This window comes from Macrosteles quadrilineatus, unplaced genomic scaffold (genome assembly GCF_028750875.1).
Source record: "Macrosteles quadrilineatus isolate MER2022 unplaced genomic scaffold, UCM_ALF_1.0 Scaffold_4__1_contigs__length_99947679, whole genome shotgun sequence".
NCBI lineage: Eukaryota > Metazoa > Arthropoda > Insecta > Hemiptera > Cicadellidae > Macrosteles > Macrosteles quadrilineatus.
Genome location: NW_026542597.1, coordinates 44531700 through 44552243, shown reverse-complemented (window position 1 = coordinate 44552243; position 20544 = coordinate 44531700). Strand labels below are relative to the sequence as shown.

Genomic DNA, 20544 nt, shown 5'->3' with positions numbered 1-20544 from the left:
TTGGAAAAGCGAGTTTAGCATCATCCGTAAACCTCTGTTACAATCACTCACTGCAGTCGGAAACCTTGTTTGTAAGCTATTGGCGACGATCATTAAGTGTCCCAGCCATATACAACACTGATCCAAGGTCTTTTTTCTGGTTATCAAAACTCAAGAACAATTTTATACACAAAGAATTTCTGGTTCCTGACCTGGATGATGCCTAGTTATTTAATTTCATTTAAGATTACACTATGATATTGCACTTGCGATTAATTAAATCCGTTATGTAAGAAAAAACGTTTTTAATCTAACTTGGTAGGGATTTGCTTTTAAAACGTGATTCGAAATGGTTGCGGTATTTGTAAACAACATTTGTAAACATATCGGTGACAGCTAGAAAAAATAATCTTGATCCCAACAGCTGTTCGTTATTTCATAGACGATTATGCGATACAAATTGAACGAAAATTTGACAAAAATCGCACAAAACTGCATTTTTGAACGTCCGTAATTTTATTTACAAAGTAGTGAGGCCATACTTTATCGACTATAGACACTCTCGCCAATCCAGTGAATACATTAAAATGACTTGGATCTTGATAGGTACTCTCGTTTTCACGGAGAAGATTGCGTAAAATGCCATCTTGAGTGTTACAGACAGACAGACAGACAGAAATAGAGATAAGAATCGTTTCTGCTTCTTTAATGTATGAAACCTAAAAATAATCGAAAAATATATAATTCTGAGCAATGTACAGACAAAACTCTAATTTTATTTATATAGATAGATGGGATGATTACGACTGTTAAAAACCGTAGAATATTTTACGACAAAAGATTGCAGAACTAAAACTCTTGAGAAAACCCCAAGGACGTTCTGTTGTTTCCGACGATGGGCGCGTTGTTTGATCCCACCCCACGGATTATAAATTAGAAACGATATGGGTCATAAACAAAGAAATTACCTGAAAATAAACGTGTTTGTATTATTATTTCAATGCAATTGTCAAAAACTTCCAAAACACATGTAGTGATTATATTGCATGAAATTCCATCCAGTGGGGTCATTCTTTTATGATTTTGATCCATGCAGTTTCTGTTCTAATATCCGTAGACGACCCCATTGTTGACGTTCCGCGATCCATTACAACCAGAAAGCACATAATATTCGCAACTCGCAACAATGCTGGTCAACAGCTGATGTTAGATATTATCACGAGTTTGTTATTGAACTTTATTGTAGATATTTTCCATATAGATTGTTCGTCTGTATGATTCGGATTGTTAATAAAATTTGGAATAAATAGGGGACGTCTACAGAAGAAAAATTGGTTTTACAACTAAATTAAACATGGCAAAATTTTAAATGAAGATGATTTACACGTAAAACAAATAAGGTATATGTTTTTATAGGTTAAATAGAGATCCAAAGTAATAGTTTAATTTTAAGATAATTGTTTTATTTCGACTTATTCTAAATGTGATTCAGTATAAAAACTAACCTCTTAGCACTCGTATATATGATCTAGACTAAAGAGTTCAAAGTAAAGGCTATGCAATTTTTTGTCTCGCAAACCCTTTACAGCCTTTGAAAATATATTATACAGCAGAAAACCACATCTTAGTGTATTCAGTGTTTATTTGCAGTGTTTACTAACTACTTTACATTTTTTTTTGTAAACTTATTCCTAAGAGTAGATTTAGGAGTGAAATTCATCAATATTGAATAAAAATACAATTTTTCTTAGGCCTAGCACAAAACTGTACGATGTGTCTCATTGAAATTAATTAATCAATTAATTAAAGTAGATTAATTAGTTTAGGTCCATTAATTGGTACAGGAAAATCGTTGCCTAATATATGTCAATCTATACTAATATATAAAAATTAGATGGCGTGTGTTTGTGTGTCTGTCTGTTGCATAATAACGCAAGATCCCCTGAACCGATTAAAACAAATTTTGTATGAAGGTATCTTATATACCTGGTTAACATATAGGCCTATTCCTGTTATCATATTTCCCTTGGGCTAAGCCCCATGGGCTTCAAAAGTTTCAATGTTTACATTTTGGAAGAATCTAAATAGTCAAAAATATTATTGAATTCAGCTGTAAATACTATAATTTGACAGTTCAAACAGCATAGTCTAAGAGGTACAGTTTCTGCTTCCAAGATTCTAAGTTTAATTATAATATTTATGAAAATATACTTATTTTCATGGAAATAGAAAGATCATTACAATGTATATATAGCCTAAATGATTTCGAATAATTTTGATATGGTAGCTTTTTGTTTACAAATTTGAACTGATAAAAATATTTGGATCAGGATTTTTATAGGGTTTAAAAACTTATACAAAGAAATATGATATTAACTCGTATTGAAACATCAAGTCTTATACAAAAGATCAGCTTTAAAACTACAACACTGTAATTATTTTATTTTTAAATGAAGAATTTTTATTTTGGTATTTTTTTTAATGTGTCAGTAATGCGAGCCAATACGTGAGCATTATAAAATATTATTACAATTTGTTGTTACAATTGTTACATATTTCAGACTGAATTTTTATTATCATGGAAATTGTTCAAATGAAGGCCTATCTGAATTTCTTATCGTATTCTACACCACGAGCAATGCTCGGTCCCCTAGTACTATGTAATTGGGCATCATGTACATCACACATACACTGTGTGGGGGTACCCTTGGACTTCTTAATAATTTAAATAAACAGCCTTGATTACTTAGCAGGCTTACAATTGAACATTTTATTAAGTGCATTATTATTACCATCCACTGTCACTAGCAGGATTAGCTTTAACAAAGCTATTAAGACAAATTTTTAAACCATGGAAGGTTGTAATGTTCTATATATGTTATACCTGTGGCACAACTCTAAAAGTGTTAGATTGTCTGGAGAATGCATTAACCTAACGTACAAAAATCTGTTGTAAACAAGAAATGAGCTAAAATTAGGCTAAATTGTTCCCTCAATAATATGATTTTAATTTGATAAAAATTTATGTTTTTAGGAATCTCGTTTACGTGACAACCTCTACCTGTTTAGGTCTGTTTTTATTTGGCGTTAGGGCAAAACAAGTGACATGTAAGTAAAGCAATTATTTCTATGAAGTATTAAATTATAAACAATGTATTTACAAATAATTCCAATTTCTAACATGCACAAACAAGATCTGACGGAATTTTGTACCTTTTCGAGTGTTTCAAGAAATTTATATTAAAAAACTTATAAAACTATTAAAACCAACTTAATTTGGCTTTAAGCGTTAGCATAGATTGTGCACGAAAGTATTTTCTCTGTAACAACCATAATTCGGGTGTCCTAGTTACCCACTATTTACGTTCGAGGTGTAAATTTAATGCGTGATATAGCCCAGAGACGAATGATAAGTAAAAATGTTGTTTTCCTCGGCGATTTTCCCCCTAGCATTTGATTTGTTTCTATATGGTGCTTTCAAAGGTTAATTCATAGCGGGTTTTAATGTGAATTCTAGGTATTTTCTACATCAACTGATTACATTCAGTCAAATGTTTAAACACAGTCAGAAAGGGCAAACTGACAAAAGACGAAACAGTTTATTAGAATAGAATTAATCGGCTTAATTTAGTTTTAAACCTGATCGAGGTAGGTAAGTCACTCTTTGACCTACGATCGAAATATTTTAAACGGGGTAAAAGTTTTATTTATTTGATAACTGTCATCAACAAACATATTACATTCATCGGATAATGGTTTTATTAAATGTTATTTTTACGAAGTTAATAATGTGTTAATAATAATAATAATAAGTTAATAATATAGTAAATGTGAAACTTATTTAAGAAACAAATATAATCTAAATTCAATATCAGTAATTGGCATAATGATTGGTGCAAGAGGGACTATTACAAAATTTTTTGACGAATTTTAAAAAAAATATAATCTTCCATCAAAATTAAAAAATGAAATAGTCATAAAAGTGCTAAAAGAATCATGTAAAATCATTCAAAATCATTTATATGGACAACGTTATTAATCTATGTTACATGTTATTTATATCGTAAATTTAAGTTTTTTTTTTTACTGTGTCTAATAGGCAAAGTTTATTAATAAACTCAGTTTTCAAAATAAAATAAAAAGGTAAAAGAATATCACACTATTCGTGTTGCATCGGAAACGAATATTGAACTGTATTAAAATACGTAATTATAAATTAGCTATGTTCTAAAAAAAACATTTTGAACTACAAAAATAAAAATCTTTTATTTACGGAATGGGTTTGCACTTAACATAATACATTATATCTATTATTATTAATATTAATATTATTATTATACCAAACTGGTCAGGCCAAATTTAAAGAAAGTATTTATGTACGATATTTTTTTTAACCTTGGAACTTTATTGCCAGTTTAACTATCAATTAATATTAATGAATAACTGTTAAAATTGGTTTCAATAAAATTTAAAATAAACCTCACCAATATTTATTATTATTATTATTTTTGTTATTAAAAATATGTGTGAAGTTTTTATATAGACTTTTTAATGTTCTATTACTTTTGGCTCAAACTAATAGTTTGAAGGAGTCCTTTTTTTATGAATGGCGATGGGGGGAATTGTTATTTTCAACAAACTTGCCATCTTTAGCAAAAACTTGATAGCTTGACGTTTTCTCAAGAAGTAATAATTGCTTTATGTTATTTTTTCAAATACTTTAACTAGCATAGAGTTTTATTTATTTTCAAACGAAAACAGATAAACTGTCAAAAAGAACCTTCTATCGTTCTTTAACAAATCCGACCATCCAAACTGGTGGGAAAGGTAAAGTAATCCAGATACAACATACTTCATGCACAAGGAATACAACCTCAGTAGCTTACAGAAACGTCCGAAAATCATGTGAAAAACCACAAACGACAAGCATAATACTGTCCAAATAAAGCCACTGATTCCTAATAACTAAGGTACTTTGCGGTTTAAACAACAATTGCATTTTATATATTTTTATCGCCTGCATACTTCATTGTATTTTTACATAAATTTTTACATTATTGTAACATAAAAAATACTAATTAGTATTAAATTAAACATAGGAGCAACCTAAAGATCTTTTAATATTTTGCGTCCTTTTAATCACTGCAACCCTCAAAATCAAAGTCGATTTAGTAAATGTTGTAGTCTGTAAAGATAGCAGATACAAATTAGGCAGATGTAAGTTTGAAAAAAAAACAACTACTTTTAAACGGGGTTTTTACCTCCTAGGGCTGATTAACAAACTAACATACCTTGCATTCCTGGATTTATCCAACGGATGAGAATAAACAGTTATGTTTGCTTTTTGATGAATACACACGACATTTTTTATTATTAAACCTAGCCTTAATTGGAATCGTTGCAGTAGGGACAGAAGCAGGGCTTCATTCAGTACTAATCGTTACATTCTTTGCTAAACGCAATAATAGGCTTAAATTATATAAATTCAAGGGCGATCTCATTTTGTTTTTAGACTAAAGAAATGCTTGTCTCTCAGCTCCAATAAATACACTCGTATTTTTGGGAAAGTTAAATGGTTGATGAACAGGAGAAATGTAAACCTGTTTGGTAAGAAATGTTGTTACAATTGCTATAGTTACGTATTTCACGAATGCCATACGGAAAATTTATGTTCAATTTGCAAAAATTAATCACCAGCAGAAACATTGTAGGATGGACGTAATTGCAATATATTTAACCGTCTCGATGTTAATGTTTATAGCCACATTGAGATTTGCCACTGGAATTAAACGTATAAAAGTAGCGATTCCTGGTTTAGCCGATTACTTGATTGAAGACAACAAATGGAATACATACAGTCCACTCCGCCTGCTAACCATGTGTGTATTAGTGAGTTTGCTCAGTTGTGCTGACTTTTACAAGCAGAACCAGCAAATAGAAATGAAAATGAAACAAGTTGAAGTCTATCAGAGTGTTGTACTCTCAATCTTCGTCGTGGTCGGCGCTAGACTTCAGTCCCCTATGTTGATAGGTCCGTGGCTTGGGTTCACTCTGGAAAATCTATTGCAGGAGATTTCTTTTATCACAGACCATCTTTTAGAGCCGATTTCAGAGAACTTCGTTACTTTTGCGATCTTCTGGACCTTCATGACGTTCTTGTGGTTAGTGCAGTTCCAGTGGTTTGTGAATATTTCCAGTTTGTACAGCTTCCTTTGGAATGATGTTTTTGACCGAGTTTGTTTAAACAGTGCTGAGAAATTGGCGATGGATGTTTGTTTGAAGAAAAAAGTGACTCCTTAAAACTATGTAAAATTATATCTGAAAGTTTTATTTTGAAGGAAATTAAAGTAAATGTTTCGTAAAAGTCCTTAGATTTATTTAAATGCAGGAAATAGTCCTTAGAGCCAGGGAAGAATGAATGATATTAGGGGATAGATAAACAACTTTATTCAACTTGGTTGATTTAACAGTATTTGTAAGTAAATAATTCAGTGACAATTATAAATAATCTTTTGTATATTTTTAAATCTGAAATAATGTTGAGGGATGTGCATTCGGCTATACAATAATTATTTGTTTTACTAATTTTAGTTTTTTTATTATTTTGAAACAAACCAAGATGTATTCGTTTTTTAAGTTCTTTGGAAAATTCACTTGCCTTAAAAATTTTCTAAAGCTTAACACACAATCGGATATGCTTTTGTATGGAAATGGCATTAAGTGTTTAGTAATTTAATGTTAAAATGAAAAACTTATTTTTTATACATGCTACGCAATTAGAATAGTTTGTATTTTTTAACTATTAAGTGACAGATTTTCTTAAAAATATTAGCGAACCATTTACAATTTACATTTTATAGCTTGTAGAAATATTTAAAGTCTAACGTATGCAACTCAAAATAAGCAATCAATACCCAGAATTAGCCTAAATATGAGGAAAACTTTGCACAATACCTACATAACAAGTTTCTATCCACCCAGTTCAATTTGTTAAACAATTTTTATTTACTCATTCAGAAGTTGTCCAATGTGAACACACTTTTAAAGGATATTTATAAAAAGAACCTGCTACAATCTTAATAACATTAACAGTTATGTGCGTAGTTTTATGTTTGTGTTGTTAATGCAGTCAGACAAGGTATTCTAGCCAAGACAGTTATAGATAGAAGAAAATAATTTTTCACACTTAATAAACTGAACAAAGTTTTACATTAAATTTCGATCGAATTTGTGATGCATATTTTTTAATCTTTTGACGGTGCAATCCGTCAGTAAACGAAAACACTGATAAATACAACCGAGTTTTGGTGAGCTGAGTACAGCTAAAACTATAAAAATATTTTGTATTTCAGAAGTTACTTATTCGTTTCATCGACGGTGTAGTCTACGTATAGTGTGTTATAGCTATTTACATTACAAGTGTAGTAAGAGCGTTTTTACATCACGCAGGTGAATGTTGTGCAACGAGCAAAGGCGAGTTGCATAATTCACCGAAGTGATGTAAACACGCTCTTGCGTAACGTGTAACGTACAAGATTTTACCTGACCCGACAATATTCAGGAGGTTACAGCAATATGCTTCATTATCAATTTCACTCATCTTCTAACAGAAATGTTCATTAGCTTTTGTTCATTTACGAACAAAAGCTAGGTTAGGAAAATTACGCAACCCATTAAAACTTTTACGAGTGTCTTAGGATAATTACGTTAGTTGTGTTCACTACTTGACCTACGACCGTTTTTCAATTACTAACAATCGCTACTCATAACGTCTTAGAGGTTATGTTTTTGTTGATAATCTCTCATTGATGGTGATGCAACCGGTGGCCGTGGATGCAACGACTCATTGTCTTAACCGCTCACCCATTGTATGTTCAATTAAATTGGCCCTAACAGCTGATAAGTTGACGTTCGAAGCATTACAATTGTACTTATTTCCCCTGAACCTCATTGGTCCAAACTTGTACTGTAAATTACCAAAACAATGCTGTAAAATATGTAAACAATAGTGTAAAGTGAATACTTTCAATTCTAAGAACTGAATTGGAAAGGCTAAAGGGTCATAGGTAAACGCCATTAATGTTAGACCCACGTGAGAAGTAGACTGAAAGTGCTAGGACACTAACACTTGAAATTTAAAGAATATTAATTGTAAAAATGAAACACCACCGTACTATTTATGTTTTACCGTTGGCTAATGATAAAAGGAGACATTCCATACACATGTTGGAAGTTTTTACCAGTTTTAGAGAGAGATTGCCAAATTCCCAAACTGCCGTTCGATTGAACCACCAAGAAAGTGCACTGATTCAAAGTACCGATTTCTGCGAATTTCCCAACTTGAAGCCAAACAGAATTTAAAAATTCTTATTGTAAATAAGCATCCAATTATGTCGACGTCAACTTCTTTAGCTGTGAGCGGCTAATTCAACAATGTTCTATGTGAATATAAAAATTGAATACATCTAATCCATTCATGGTTGGAAGTAATCTTCAGTAAAAATCAATGGTTTTACGAATTGATATAAAAGGCAAGTAGCATATTACAAGAACAAATCTACTGCTACTTTACTGTCAATAAATACGAAATATTTGTTATATATTTTCTTTTCAATGTTTTTTAACACCATTGCCATTGCCCATTGTCCAAATCATGTCCTTGCAATAACAAGTTAGTTAATAAACCAACGTCAATCTTTTGGTAAATAACATGATCAAAAGTGATTGTCCAAGGACAAAATCTGAAATCAGAATCAACACAGTAAGCTGATTTAATTTAATTAATCGATATTTATCATTTAGAATATGCTAAAATGTTACCAACATTTTAAGGATAGAGATATATGGTCTTTGATAAAAAAATTCTAACTGCAATCAATTTGTCAGAAAACTAAAACAAAAATATAAAACTGTTCAATTGTATTATTATGTATTTAAAACATTATTGCCTACAAAAGTAACCAATCTAACGTGACCTATTTACATTAACGATTCAGATAACATACTAATTTCTTCGAAGTTTGTTGGCCTTTAGATTAAACTACATGAATTATGTTAAAAAGTGTGAAAGAAGATTTCAGATTTGTATGAATTAACAAGCTAGCACTTAGTAACTAAGTATTTTGCTAACAAGGTCAAAAATCTGTAATTTAATCTATTATTAAGTTTTATTTATGAATTTACCACTTAAAAACTAAATATTTATACCAAGATTGCTTATATAGTTTATACTAAGGGATTACTTATCTATTTTAGTACAACAGTTAAGGGTTCAGGGCATTTTCATAACAGTTCATAAAAAAAGGTGTGGTAAAATAATATGCTACAATGGCAGTGACCTTTGCTGGTTTTTTATCTACTCCACCATTCAACACTGCGAAACTTTCTTTTTCGTCTATTCAAAGTGACAAGTTCTTCGAAGAATATCAAAACAAATCTACTAAAGAAACATTTTCAAACAATAAAACAAATAAAAAACTCAAAGCGTTTACTTACTTTTAAATGATAAAATCAAACATAGACAAACAATAATTTACAACATCTGGTTAATATTACGGTTTGAATGAAAAGAAACATAATAAAGTTATGAACTTTAAAAATAGCTATTTACATTACAAGTGTAGTAAGAGCGTTTTTACATCACGCAGGTGAAAGTTGTGCAACGAGCGAAGCGAGTTGCATAATTTACCTAAGTGATGTAAACACGCTCTTGCGTAACGTGTAACGTACAAGATTTTACCTGACCCGACAATATACAGGAGGTTACGAACAATATTTTTCATTACCCATTTCACTCATCTTATAACAGTAAGGTTCATTTACAAACAAAAGCTAGGTTAGGAAAATTCTTCAAAACATAACAATAAAATTCAAGCACACAGCTGATTTCTAGCGTTAAACGTCGTTGGCTCCATAGAGTTATATTTTTTAAGTTATCCACTCAATGTTATTTAAATGGGTTTCATTACATCACCGAGTGAGTTTTTTGATACTTTACATCACTCGAGAAGTAAGGAAGTTGTATACATCACGCTTAGGATAGGGAAGTTTAACATGGCGGGTTAGGTAAACAATCTAAAAAGCATTGCTTACTTAGCATTGATTATAAAAATATCTAATTATATACTATGTGAACAAACAAAAATATTAACACTCTTACAACTAAAACAAACAGAAATGTACTTAGCCCTACTATTTATAGCTCCTACTATTCATGCACCAAAGGCAAGTGCATATACAACTTAGTTTTTTATTGTTGTTTTTAAATTGAAATATTTGTATACAAGCTTAGAATTAGACAATTTAACGTCATTCAAACAATGTTTATGTCGAGGGTAGGTTAAGTTAAGAGGAACTTGGTTGAAAATATACATGTAATGACCATGAAACGCTAGTAAAAAGTTATTCATTATTCGAATAGAATGTGAAATCTACAGGAAGGGTCAAAATTTATAATATAGATAGGTAGTAGCTACCTTTGTATTAGAAAACATCATAACTAATCTATGGGTAGTAATATGAAATTATGATTTAAAAATTTGTGAAAAGGCAAATGGTGTGAACAATATTTCTCTCAAAATGGCAAAAATATACAATTAATTATCACCTCGAGAAAAAAGTTTCAATTTTCAAGGTGTGTGCCCTACTCTAAACACATGTTAATTGTTCAAAAACGTTAAAATGATTCAAGTAAATGTAAACTTTATAATTTCACTATTTTTTACAGCAAAATCTTTCAATACAATTATTCACATTCGCGAAATTTTAAATAATTAATTAGGGTTAGATACAGCAACAGATATACAATCTCACTTATTTCATAAAATCAATAATCAATGAACCATCAAATATAAGAATAAATAAACATGTCACATGATTGTAGAGAATATGATATGCCTATTTATAAACCAGCTGTAGAATTGTGAATTAGTGTGGTTTGACAGTTCAGCTTGTTTACATTTGGGTGGCATAGCAAATTGCAAACATTGTATGTGTTCTCATGGCAGCCATGGAGACCAATGAATATTTACTTTAAAAATCCTCACCTCAGAACTTTTAAAGGCAAAGGGGCAAAGCCCACGGTCAGTATCAAAGTATGAATAGTCCTAAAAGCTATTTTTTTTATAATTTAAGCCCAGTCAGTTCAGTAGTTCATGCGCCTATTAGTAACAAACATACACCACTAGATTTTTTATATAATAGTATAGATAGACTAAACAAAAGCACCAAGAAACACCAATTTTCCAATAGACAATATTTTTATAGCGTACGCAAGCAAAAAGGAAAGTGTTCCCCAAAGTGCCAGTACTAATTTTATGCATTGCAAAATAAAACTAAAAATTGAACACAAACACACAATACGCAACTGTAAAATTACTTGGTTGATTTATTTGATTAATTGCAAGATTAATTGAGTTAAGCATTCTAGAAAGTAAGGGGTCCACATGGCTAAAAAACACTCTAGCAATTCGTTCAGTTTGATTTTCTAAATATTGCATCTCATAAACTGCTTGAGATACAAGCTGTTCCTTTCAAAGAAACGCTCCATATAAAACATCTTTTACATCAACAAATTATTAGAGTACCAAAAGATAGTACTGTAGAGGAAATCGAACTTCGATTGTAGCACACTCTGACCTGGCTTATTCAACTACTATATGTTGTAATTTGAATAAGCTTGTCTACATGAGATGTCTAATTTAGTATCCAAAAGTAAAAGCTTTTTACCTACAGTTACTTGACAAAATGGGCTTTCTTGTACTGATTATAGCACGCAAAGTAGCTTATTGCTGCATTTACTTACTTTTGCTGCACTAATTTTACTATTGCTGCATTTTACTATTGCCGCACCCCAATATTTCAACTAAACGACAACAACTGTATGCTTTTGATAGACACGTAATACGTGTACGCTTGAAACTAATTTGGCAACACTTATTATACTATGACTTCGAACGATCAGCTGTTGCAGTGTTTCCTGTTTCGTTCAACGCTTGGATTTAACCTAACCTAAAACGTGTTGTTTAGTATTTGAAAGAATACTAAACATGTTGTTTAGTTGTTTAGTTTTAGTGTTTGAAAGAATTATGATTATTATATGTTTTATCATAACTGTAGGAAAAATATAATGTGTACCGGTAACACGAGTGCAAAATTGCCTTTGCTGCACTCGAGAGACTTTCCACACTCGCCTATGGCTCAAGCGTAAACATTTCTCTCATGTGCAGCAAAGTGCCACTTCGCACACCAGTTACACAAATAACTATAGTTAGTAGTTAGAATTTATTTTTGAACATTTTCTTGAGGAGTTTATATGGTTGGTTGTATTTGTTCAGATAATAATTTCATTAAATTGAATACGGGTTCGCAATTTTACATAAATTACAGAGATATTGCAATACTTTATTGTTGAATTAATAAACGATAAAATAAGCACATGCATTAAACAACAAGAATATGGAATGATTATGTCTATGATATGGGAATGTATGGGGAATGATACCTTATCTTTCTTTTATAAAATAAACAAGACAAAACCCCTTTAACTGAAAATGTAACTTGGAAAATAGTTTTACAATGAATATCTAAATATTGATTAACTTAAATTATTCATATTTTCAAATTTAGCTTGGACAAATAATATGGATTTTGAAAAAATTGAAAAATGTGCATACTAAACTTTGGGCGAAATAGCAATATAATAATGTGAAAATAAAAACTGAACATTCTAATCGTTTTTAGTCAGTTGACTTAATAGACAAAAGATAAATAGATTGTATCAAGATGCAAATTATGGACATACTCACATGAAGTTATGAATTGGTTTACCTAGAATTAATCCATGCGATTTTCCATTTAATTATAAATAGTTGTTTATATTTGCATGGAGACAAATTGCATGTTAATAATGTAATACATAAGATCACCTGTTTTTCAACCGAGTATAATACTTGCCCACAATCTGGATCAGAAGTTCCCCCTCATAAACTTTTCAAACGATTAAGCCTCTAGATCCTATCATGACAATCGGGCAGATAAATAGTGTAAATCATCAACTGTTTAGCAATTCAAATAAATTACTACTGGGTGATTATTTTATACATTCCGTAATACTTTTATAGACCAAATCCCCACCCTATCGACCTCATTTTTTATTTACTGGGCACCAGATAACGTAAAATAAAAAAGGTAAAAATTAGTAGTAGCAAAATTATTAAAACGAATGGTAACTTTTGTTTTGACTGGGACGGGTGGCGTCGTCCTGTAATCCAGCTACTTGGAGGTCACGGATTGTGGATATTTATAGGCATGCACTGTGGATGGGATACTCCCTGGTGTGGATTAACGTCCGCACTAGTGAGTACTACTACTATCCGCAGTACTATCCTGATAATTAGACCAATTCGTATATACCAAGGAAAAAATGTGGTTCGGATTCCACTATAAACTGTAGGTCCCTTAGTTGCCATTAGCTGTTTGGGCTATTAATTAACAGCCGTGTCTAAGGAATGTCGGCCTTAGTCACTAACAAGACTACAAGATCGCGCCACTCATCCTACACTCATCTCCATTCATACTTGGCTTAAAATACCTACATTGTATGGTCGCCATTTCATAAAAAAGTATTAAAGTAAAGTGTTAAAGTTATGCAATAAAATAATCATAGCGTTAAAAATATTATGCAGTAAAATTAAAATCTTTTTATCCTTAAACACTCATGAGTCATGACCTGTATTTGGGGGTTATCAATCCGTGAAAGAATTGTGCTCACAGACTAGAACGTGCAATATTTAAATACACGAACTATACATTAGTGTAAGAGACTTACGGCGTAAGGGAGATTTTAAACTAAAAGTTTGAATCTGCAAAAATTCAAACAATACTATTATTGTAAAAATGGTAAACATCTAAATAAAAACTTTTTAAAGATATATAAAATAACAAATGTGATGATTTCAAGATGAAACCTAGAAACAGATGACATCTTGACGGATTAGAGGGTCAAGCAAACCCACCCTGAAGCTCTTTTATTTTCAGTCACAATTTTGTCTTCTGTTAAGTATTAAAGCTAAAAACTTTCACACCTTATAATAATGATTGTTGAAAATATTACTATCAATTTTTGTTTAAATATCTACATCATAATTTGCGTACAACTACTTACTTTAATTGCTCACATCAAATTTATAAGTACGTATGTATGCAATTTGTAACGATTTTGATGTTTAATATTTACTTTTTTATAAAATGTTTTTGTGTATATTCAAATGATTAATACATAGGTTGTAAAATAAATGCATTTTTGTTATGAAATGAAACAATGAAGCTAGCAACGGATTCGTACAAAACATCTCAAAGGTACAACGTTCAATGTTGGAAAATAATTCAGTTTAAGATCAGGAACCCAAAATAATGCGACTTACTACAGTTTTTGATTTTAACAATTTTGGAGAGTAAATGAAATTTTCTAAGGTATGCATCATATTTAGGAAGATTTAAGAAACTTTACCAAAATGCAAGTTTTCATCGAAATCGTTAATTGATAATTGTTGTGGTTTGGAATTAGTTAGTTATATGTAAATACAAATGAGCTACCGGAACGTATTATAATAATTTATAGTTAATAATAACTATTCATAAAATATTCCGATTGCTATTGTTCCATGGATTGCCCTGTATTGTAAGGGAACAGACAAAAATATATTATTGTTACAAAATTATCCCTATCGAGATGTTATTCAATGAGAATTTCACACTGGCCACTTGGTTTAACCAGGTCCAGAACTCACAACAATCAGGATATTTTAAGTGTATTTCTGAAATCTTTAGGATAATCGCATAATTAGTTAACAGCATAGTTAAAATTGAGATGTGCATGTAAACAGATTTAGTGCCGTTTTAGCAGTCTTTATATAAAAAATAACAGCGCGTCTTTTTATATAAAAATATGTTCGAAATAGTTATATCCCTTTAATTTTGGAGATGAAAGAAAAATGGGGGTGTTGGCTTAATGGTTAGGGTCTGAGGTGGGGCAGGTAGCGGTTCGAATTTTGGCACTTGCGAGGAGGGGTTTGTCCTGTATTACTAAAACGATTTTGTGATACACTCAAAATACCAACCTGTCCTAACATGATGAATATAAAATACAACACTCAATAACATGTTGTCATATCCAAATCTACTACCGTTCTACTACAAAACGGGATAGGGAATCTTTCCATCGAATAGAACATTATTTAACACACAAGTTAGCCAACTTCTCGAATTACATTTTAGAATCCAACAGTATTTGAGCTGCAGTGCATGCATTTTTGAGTATTTGCAATTGAAAACTAACTAAAAAAGGGAATACATAAGGACGAATATGTCAAAAATTAGGGTCCACATAGTTTTTGGGAATTTCGTGAGGGATAACTTGACTTCAAAAATGTAGTTAGAGGACAGATTTAAATATGGAGCAAGTCATTAGTATAATAGATTTGATAGATTTTTACGGCATTGACACAATAGAATGAAATATATTGATTAACTCTGAGCATTGAGAGAATGAGATGGGAGCTTTGTTACTGACTAATATCAGGGTTAAAGTATATTAAAGGCTAGTATTAATCGAGTATTCAAGCACTATACAACACGTTTTTAGGTTGGATTAAATTCAAACATTGAACGAATTTGGAAACGCTACCACCAGCTGATCATAGGCGTAGTACGTGCGCACGTTAATAAAAGCATTAATAAAAGCACACAGTTTTGTGTTGTTTGGTTGGAATACTGGAGTGCGGCAAAAAATGAGTGCGGCAAAAGTGGGTAAATGCAGCAATTAGCTACTTTGCATGCTATAATCAGTGCAAGGAAGCCCACTTTGTCAGGTAACTGTAGGAAATGTTTTTTAGTTTTTATTTTAATTCGTGTTTATTCCTAACAAAGCGGACAATTGATCAACTATACAAGTACTTGAAGCTGACTACGGTGTTTTAACACGTCCTACTAATCTGACAACATTTATTATGTGACGGGATTACAAAAGTAACTTAGTCTTACATTATGATTGGTTTGTTTAGTGAAGGATTTAATGAAAAGAAGGGAGTGATGCAACCAAGTTTCTTGCTATTACTATGCCAGAAATGTGTCTTCATAAAAATGGCAGGAAACAAAACTGTTATACAATAAATAAATAACTTGGGGGTAGTGCAAAATAAAGTTATCTATTGCAGGTTTGTATATTAGTGCAACAAGTGTTATGCAAAGTGGAAGTGATGTAAATATATAGGTGATACAAGGGATCTTAGATTGAGTTAAATGCAACTACTACTGAACAGGAAATATTTTCCATCTTAGTATGTATCTATACATGCTTTGATTATAAGAAAAGTTGATAGTGGGAGTAGTTGAGCGTATACATAACTTTGATACAACCGAGTTAGTTTCAAACAAATTTAATTACTCTAGATGGACTATTTGGGCCTCAAATCGATAGAAAACAGTTGGATTTCTTTGATTTGGTGGGCTTTATGATGAACTTTTTACGTTTACTAATCATAAGCTTGATTTATAATATTCGTCTATTTTCAACACTCTTAGATACAGTGTGATGTCCGAAATAAATTTGAAACATCGAAAATGTTGATTTCTAGTTTTGGCCCTAACCTAAAGTAATTCTAGTGTTTTAGAAAATCGGATCAAGTTTTACTGTTCTGTGTTCTGCTTTTTATATAAAACAAACTGTTAACAATTACAGTTAGAGAGGACTAACTACGGATTATGTATACAGTTTTAGAGGGAAGGGTTTTGACAAAGAACTTTTTATTGCAATTTTGGTTTGGAGTTGAATGAAAAGTAAACTTAAACCAAGATAACACCAGCTTCCCCAGCCACAAACGCATTACACTAGCTTTGCTTGTTATAGGGTGTATAGCATTTTGTTTACGAACCATTCTACTTAAACCCGAGTTTTAATTTAAAAGAGAAACAGCTGTTTTAATCAGGTTTTGGTGCAAAGGGAGCTAAAGGCTGGGGACCTAACTTAATTTCTAAAAAATAAACTCGAGTAAACAACCTCATCCAGTAAGAAACTTGTGGAATAATAAAGGTTAATTGAAATGAGTTCACCAATTAAGAAGACATTTTTCATTTGCTAATAATTTCGCTGTTTTAGAAAACCATACCTAGTGGTTTCAAATGGTATTGTTTTATCAAGCCCGGCAGAGTTGTAAAGTTTTCTTGGTGTACACTAATAAATCAACCAAACGAAAAGTAAGCTGATCCAAATATAGAGTGTTACAACTGGTCCATACAGACAAGATGTCTGCTACATCTAGAGTATACTCTAGTATTGTTGATAAGGGGTTACCGGTATCTGAATGTTAATCGATTATATAGATGATTGCGATTGGAAACTCCTACGTAAGGGTGACGTCTATATACAATTTTGGTCGAGTAGTAGAATAATGTTAATCTTATAAAATCGTCAAAATCAAATAATTAACTTGTTAATGTGTGTGTGTGTGTGTATGTGTGGGGCGTGAACGTGTGTGTGGGAGATAGATAGAGGGTGTGGTGGGGGGCAAGGTCACGTGGGACGGAAGATAACCCAACAGAATTACCCTTCAATATACATATTTCACTGTAAACATCTTTCTGTAGGTTTATGAAGGAGCTTCACCCAACCAAATTTGTCAATACTTAAAGAAAAGGGGAAAAGTCAGATGGAGCTCGTTGTAACCAAGTGCCAATCAAAGATCTGAGGGAAAATAGTTTCAGTAGAGCAAACTGGAGGTTGTTTTATTGTCACTTATTTAGATTTTTATCAATTTGTTCGCTACATACTAAAGCTAAGAGGAACGAGAAACAGCGGGATTCGTTTTCATCGCTTCTAGGCTATATGTGACAAACTATAGTTGGGAAATGGAAAGTAGAATAAAAATATTGTTATTTGAGGTCCAATTTCAAATTCTATCGCTACAGGATTAGAGATTTAGATCGCATGGGATGCGATTTAGATGGATGCTCAGTTAGCTTCATTGCTTGTATTGAGATGGACGAGACTTGAGAAATGTCAAATTGGTACTTAATTTTTATTTGAAACCCAATAACGTAACCCAACAATTACACAAGATACAATTCAGTAAATAAAATAAATCTCAATACTTGGTGGGCCTAGTGAGAACGTCTGGGTAGACCGAGTAGTAGAATCGTGAGGTGGACATCGAGACTTCATTTTGATCCAATTTTTCAGGTCTGGTAAGTTAAGTGGTAGGTATACATTCGAAAAATAGCTCATTCAGATTGTGTATCTACGAGGAGCTCTGTCTAAACCACCCCGTGAAAAGTAACCTTTCGACCAATTACGTAACCAGGATGCCAGGCTTGTGGACATCACCACGTAGGTCAGAAGCTATTAGACAGCACGGCGAGATCACTATGCAAGACGTATATTTACCTGGAGCGTATTCCTGGCGCCCTCGTTCGGTTAGGTCCGCCTGTGGGCAGATCCCCTCGATCACTAGCGCCCGAGGAGGTCCTTAGTCCACCTCGGTCCACCTCACTAATCTCGTCGAAGTAAGGATCGCCGAGCCTCATGCTCGGTCGATCCTCCGCTCTCTCGAGGATCCAGCGTACCCGGTCACTTCACCGACACACCCGACACGTTCACTCGGACCCGGACTATACCGTGGAGGAGACTCGGGCGGCCATGTTGAGAGCTGCGCAGTCCAGGAGCTGGTCGCCGCGCACCTACCCAGGTCGATACTGCTCGCTGAGTCGCTGAGGCGCTGCTCGGCGCGTCTCATTCATGGAGGAGGCACCGCCGTCACCAGACACCACCGCCCGTGCTCTGCCGCTCCGACCTAGTTATCACTTTAATTAATTACCCAGTTTCCGGTGTGATAAGACACGATATTAACACCTTTTAAGTATATGTATCGTACAAATATATTAACTAAAGCTTAATCTTGGTGTTTACAATCACGACCGGAATAATCCGGTGTCACTTTTCGCGGTAAAGTTTTGAAAAAGTTATTATACTTTGAAGTGTGAAGAAATACAACCAGTATAATTGAGCTATGTAAAAAGCTTGAGGCGGATTTATTTGGATTAGTTTAAACTTCTATAACAGGTGGCGTTAAACACGTGTGGTTTAAGTGATGACACCAAGTTTTTATCTACTACAGGTAATGAATAGTGTTATAAAAGTAAAATTCTACAATAGTAAGAGATTAACTAATGTTAAAAATGTTACTTCCATGTATTAAAATATATTAAAAAATGTTTGTAACGCATAGTTACTTTTTATAGTAATTTGAAATTCCTAGAATTCAGTGCAACATTAAAACTTTACTTTACCACCTAGTTAAAGGTATGTAGTTAAGTAAATCTGCCAGTTTGTAAATCAGTAGTTTGAGAAAAATATATATTCACTTATATGTTTGTCTTTTGCAGATGTTTCTCGCGCATTTTGTAACCTCGTGTCAGGTTATGTTTGTTTACAACCAACCATAATCATTGAAAGTTTGTTACATATTACAAAACTCATGTTGACGTACTCGTTATATTTAAGTTGCGTTTTATTACTTATAAATCAGAGATCAATGTATGTATGAAATGTGAGTTTTAGGGTTCACAAGATTGTGTACAAATAAAAATAATTCTTGCAAATCTTAAAAATCATTGTCGAGGATTACCAAACGACATTTCTTTGAAGTGGATATTTATTCTGATATGATTTTTGTGCATTTATGTTACCATGTTTATGTTAACTAATCTAAATATTTAATCACTCCACAAATGTGATAAATGTAAAACCATCCAGAAAACTGCCAGAGTATATCTTTACTAATTCTCCTGTTTTGGTTTTGTTTTCAGGGTTTAAACTACAGGGTGTAACCAAGTTTTTTGGATATAGCTATGTGTTTATTTCTTTTTCACATTATTTTTCATTCGTGCTAAATTTAGCTTACATTTACATAGGTAAATTTAAAATTTGCTTCTGACTTTGATTAACTATTTAAAATTTGAAATATTACCTTTTAAACTGGTGGGCTTACATTTTTGGTGTCTCTTTTTCTAAAGTAAATTTTGGTCTCGTATTCTTTTTGGCTTTTGAGTTTTATTACAAAGCCCGATAAAAATGGACTAGAATACTACATGTTCATAACTAAGCTGTTTTCGATAGTTTTGTGAACAGATTTCAAATCTTATTTTTGCATCCATTGGGAATATATAGAATAGAATAAATCTGCTTTAAGTACAAACAGCATTTATATTTTGTTCCTTAAGCTACACATGAGAATTCAATAATCATTGAATGTATTTTGAATGAAAATTTTGATTGCTCTCTTTACTAACTTTTTTAGTAATTTCACATTATATTTACTTTATATATATTTGCATCAACATTGAATTGAAATAGAAAGTAATGGGAAGTTTTTAAGCTAATCTATATCATGAAACTATCAAATCACTATGAAAGTATCTTACAGGGAATTTTGGAAAACTTTCTAAATTGATTTAATTTTACTACAAATTATTATATTATTCATTGACATATCACTAGAATGTTTCATGTTT

The 20544-nt window shown here is 32.0% G+C and overlaps 1 protein-coding gene across 3 annotated transcripts in view; it reads right to left on the bottom strand.

Annotated features, from left to right (window-relative positions):
- LOC128991533 (NALCN channel auxiliary factor 1) overlaps window positions 1-18699 on the bottom strand; it is an 89909-nt gene extending 71210 nt beyond the window's left edge. For all 3 annotated transcript variants that reach the window (XM_054414498.1, XM_054414499.1, XM_054414500.1), the window contains exon 1: window positions 18419-18699. The gene's annotated coding sequence lies outside the window, so the exon portion shown is untranslated. The remainder of the gene's footprint in view (window positions 1-18418) is intronic.
- Between the last annotated feature and the right edge of the window lie 1845 nt (window positions 18700-20544).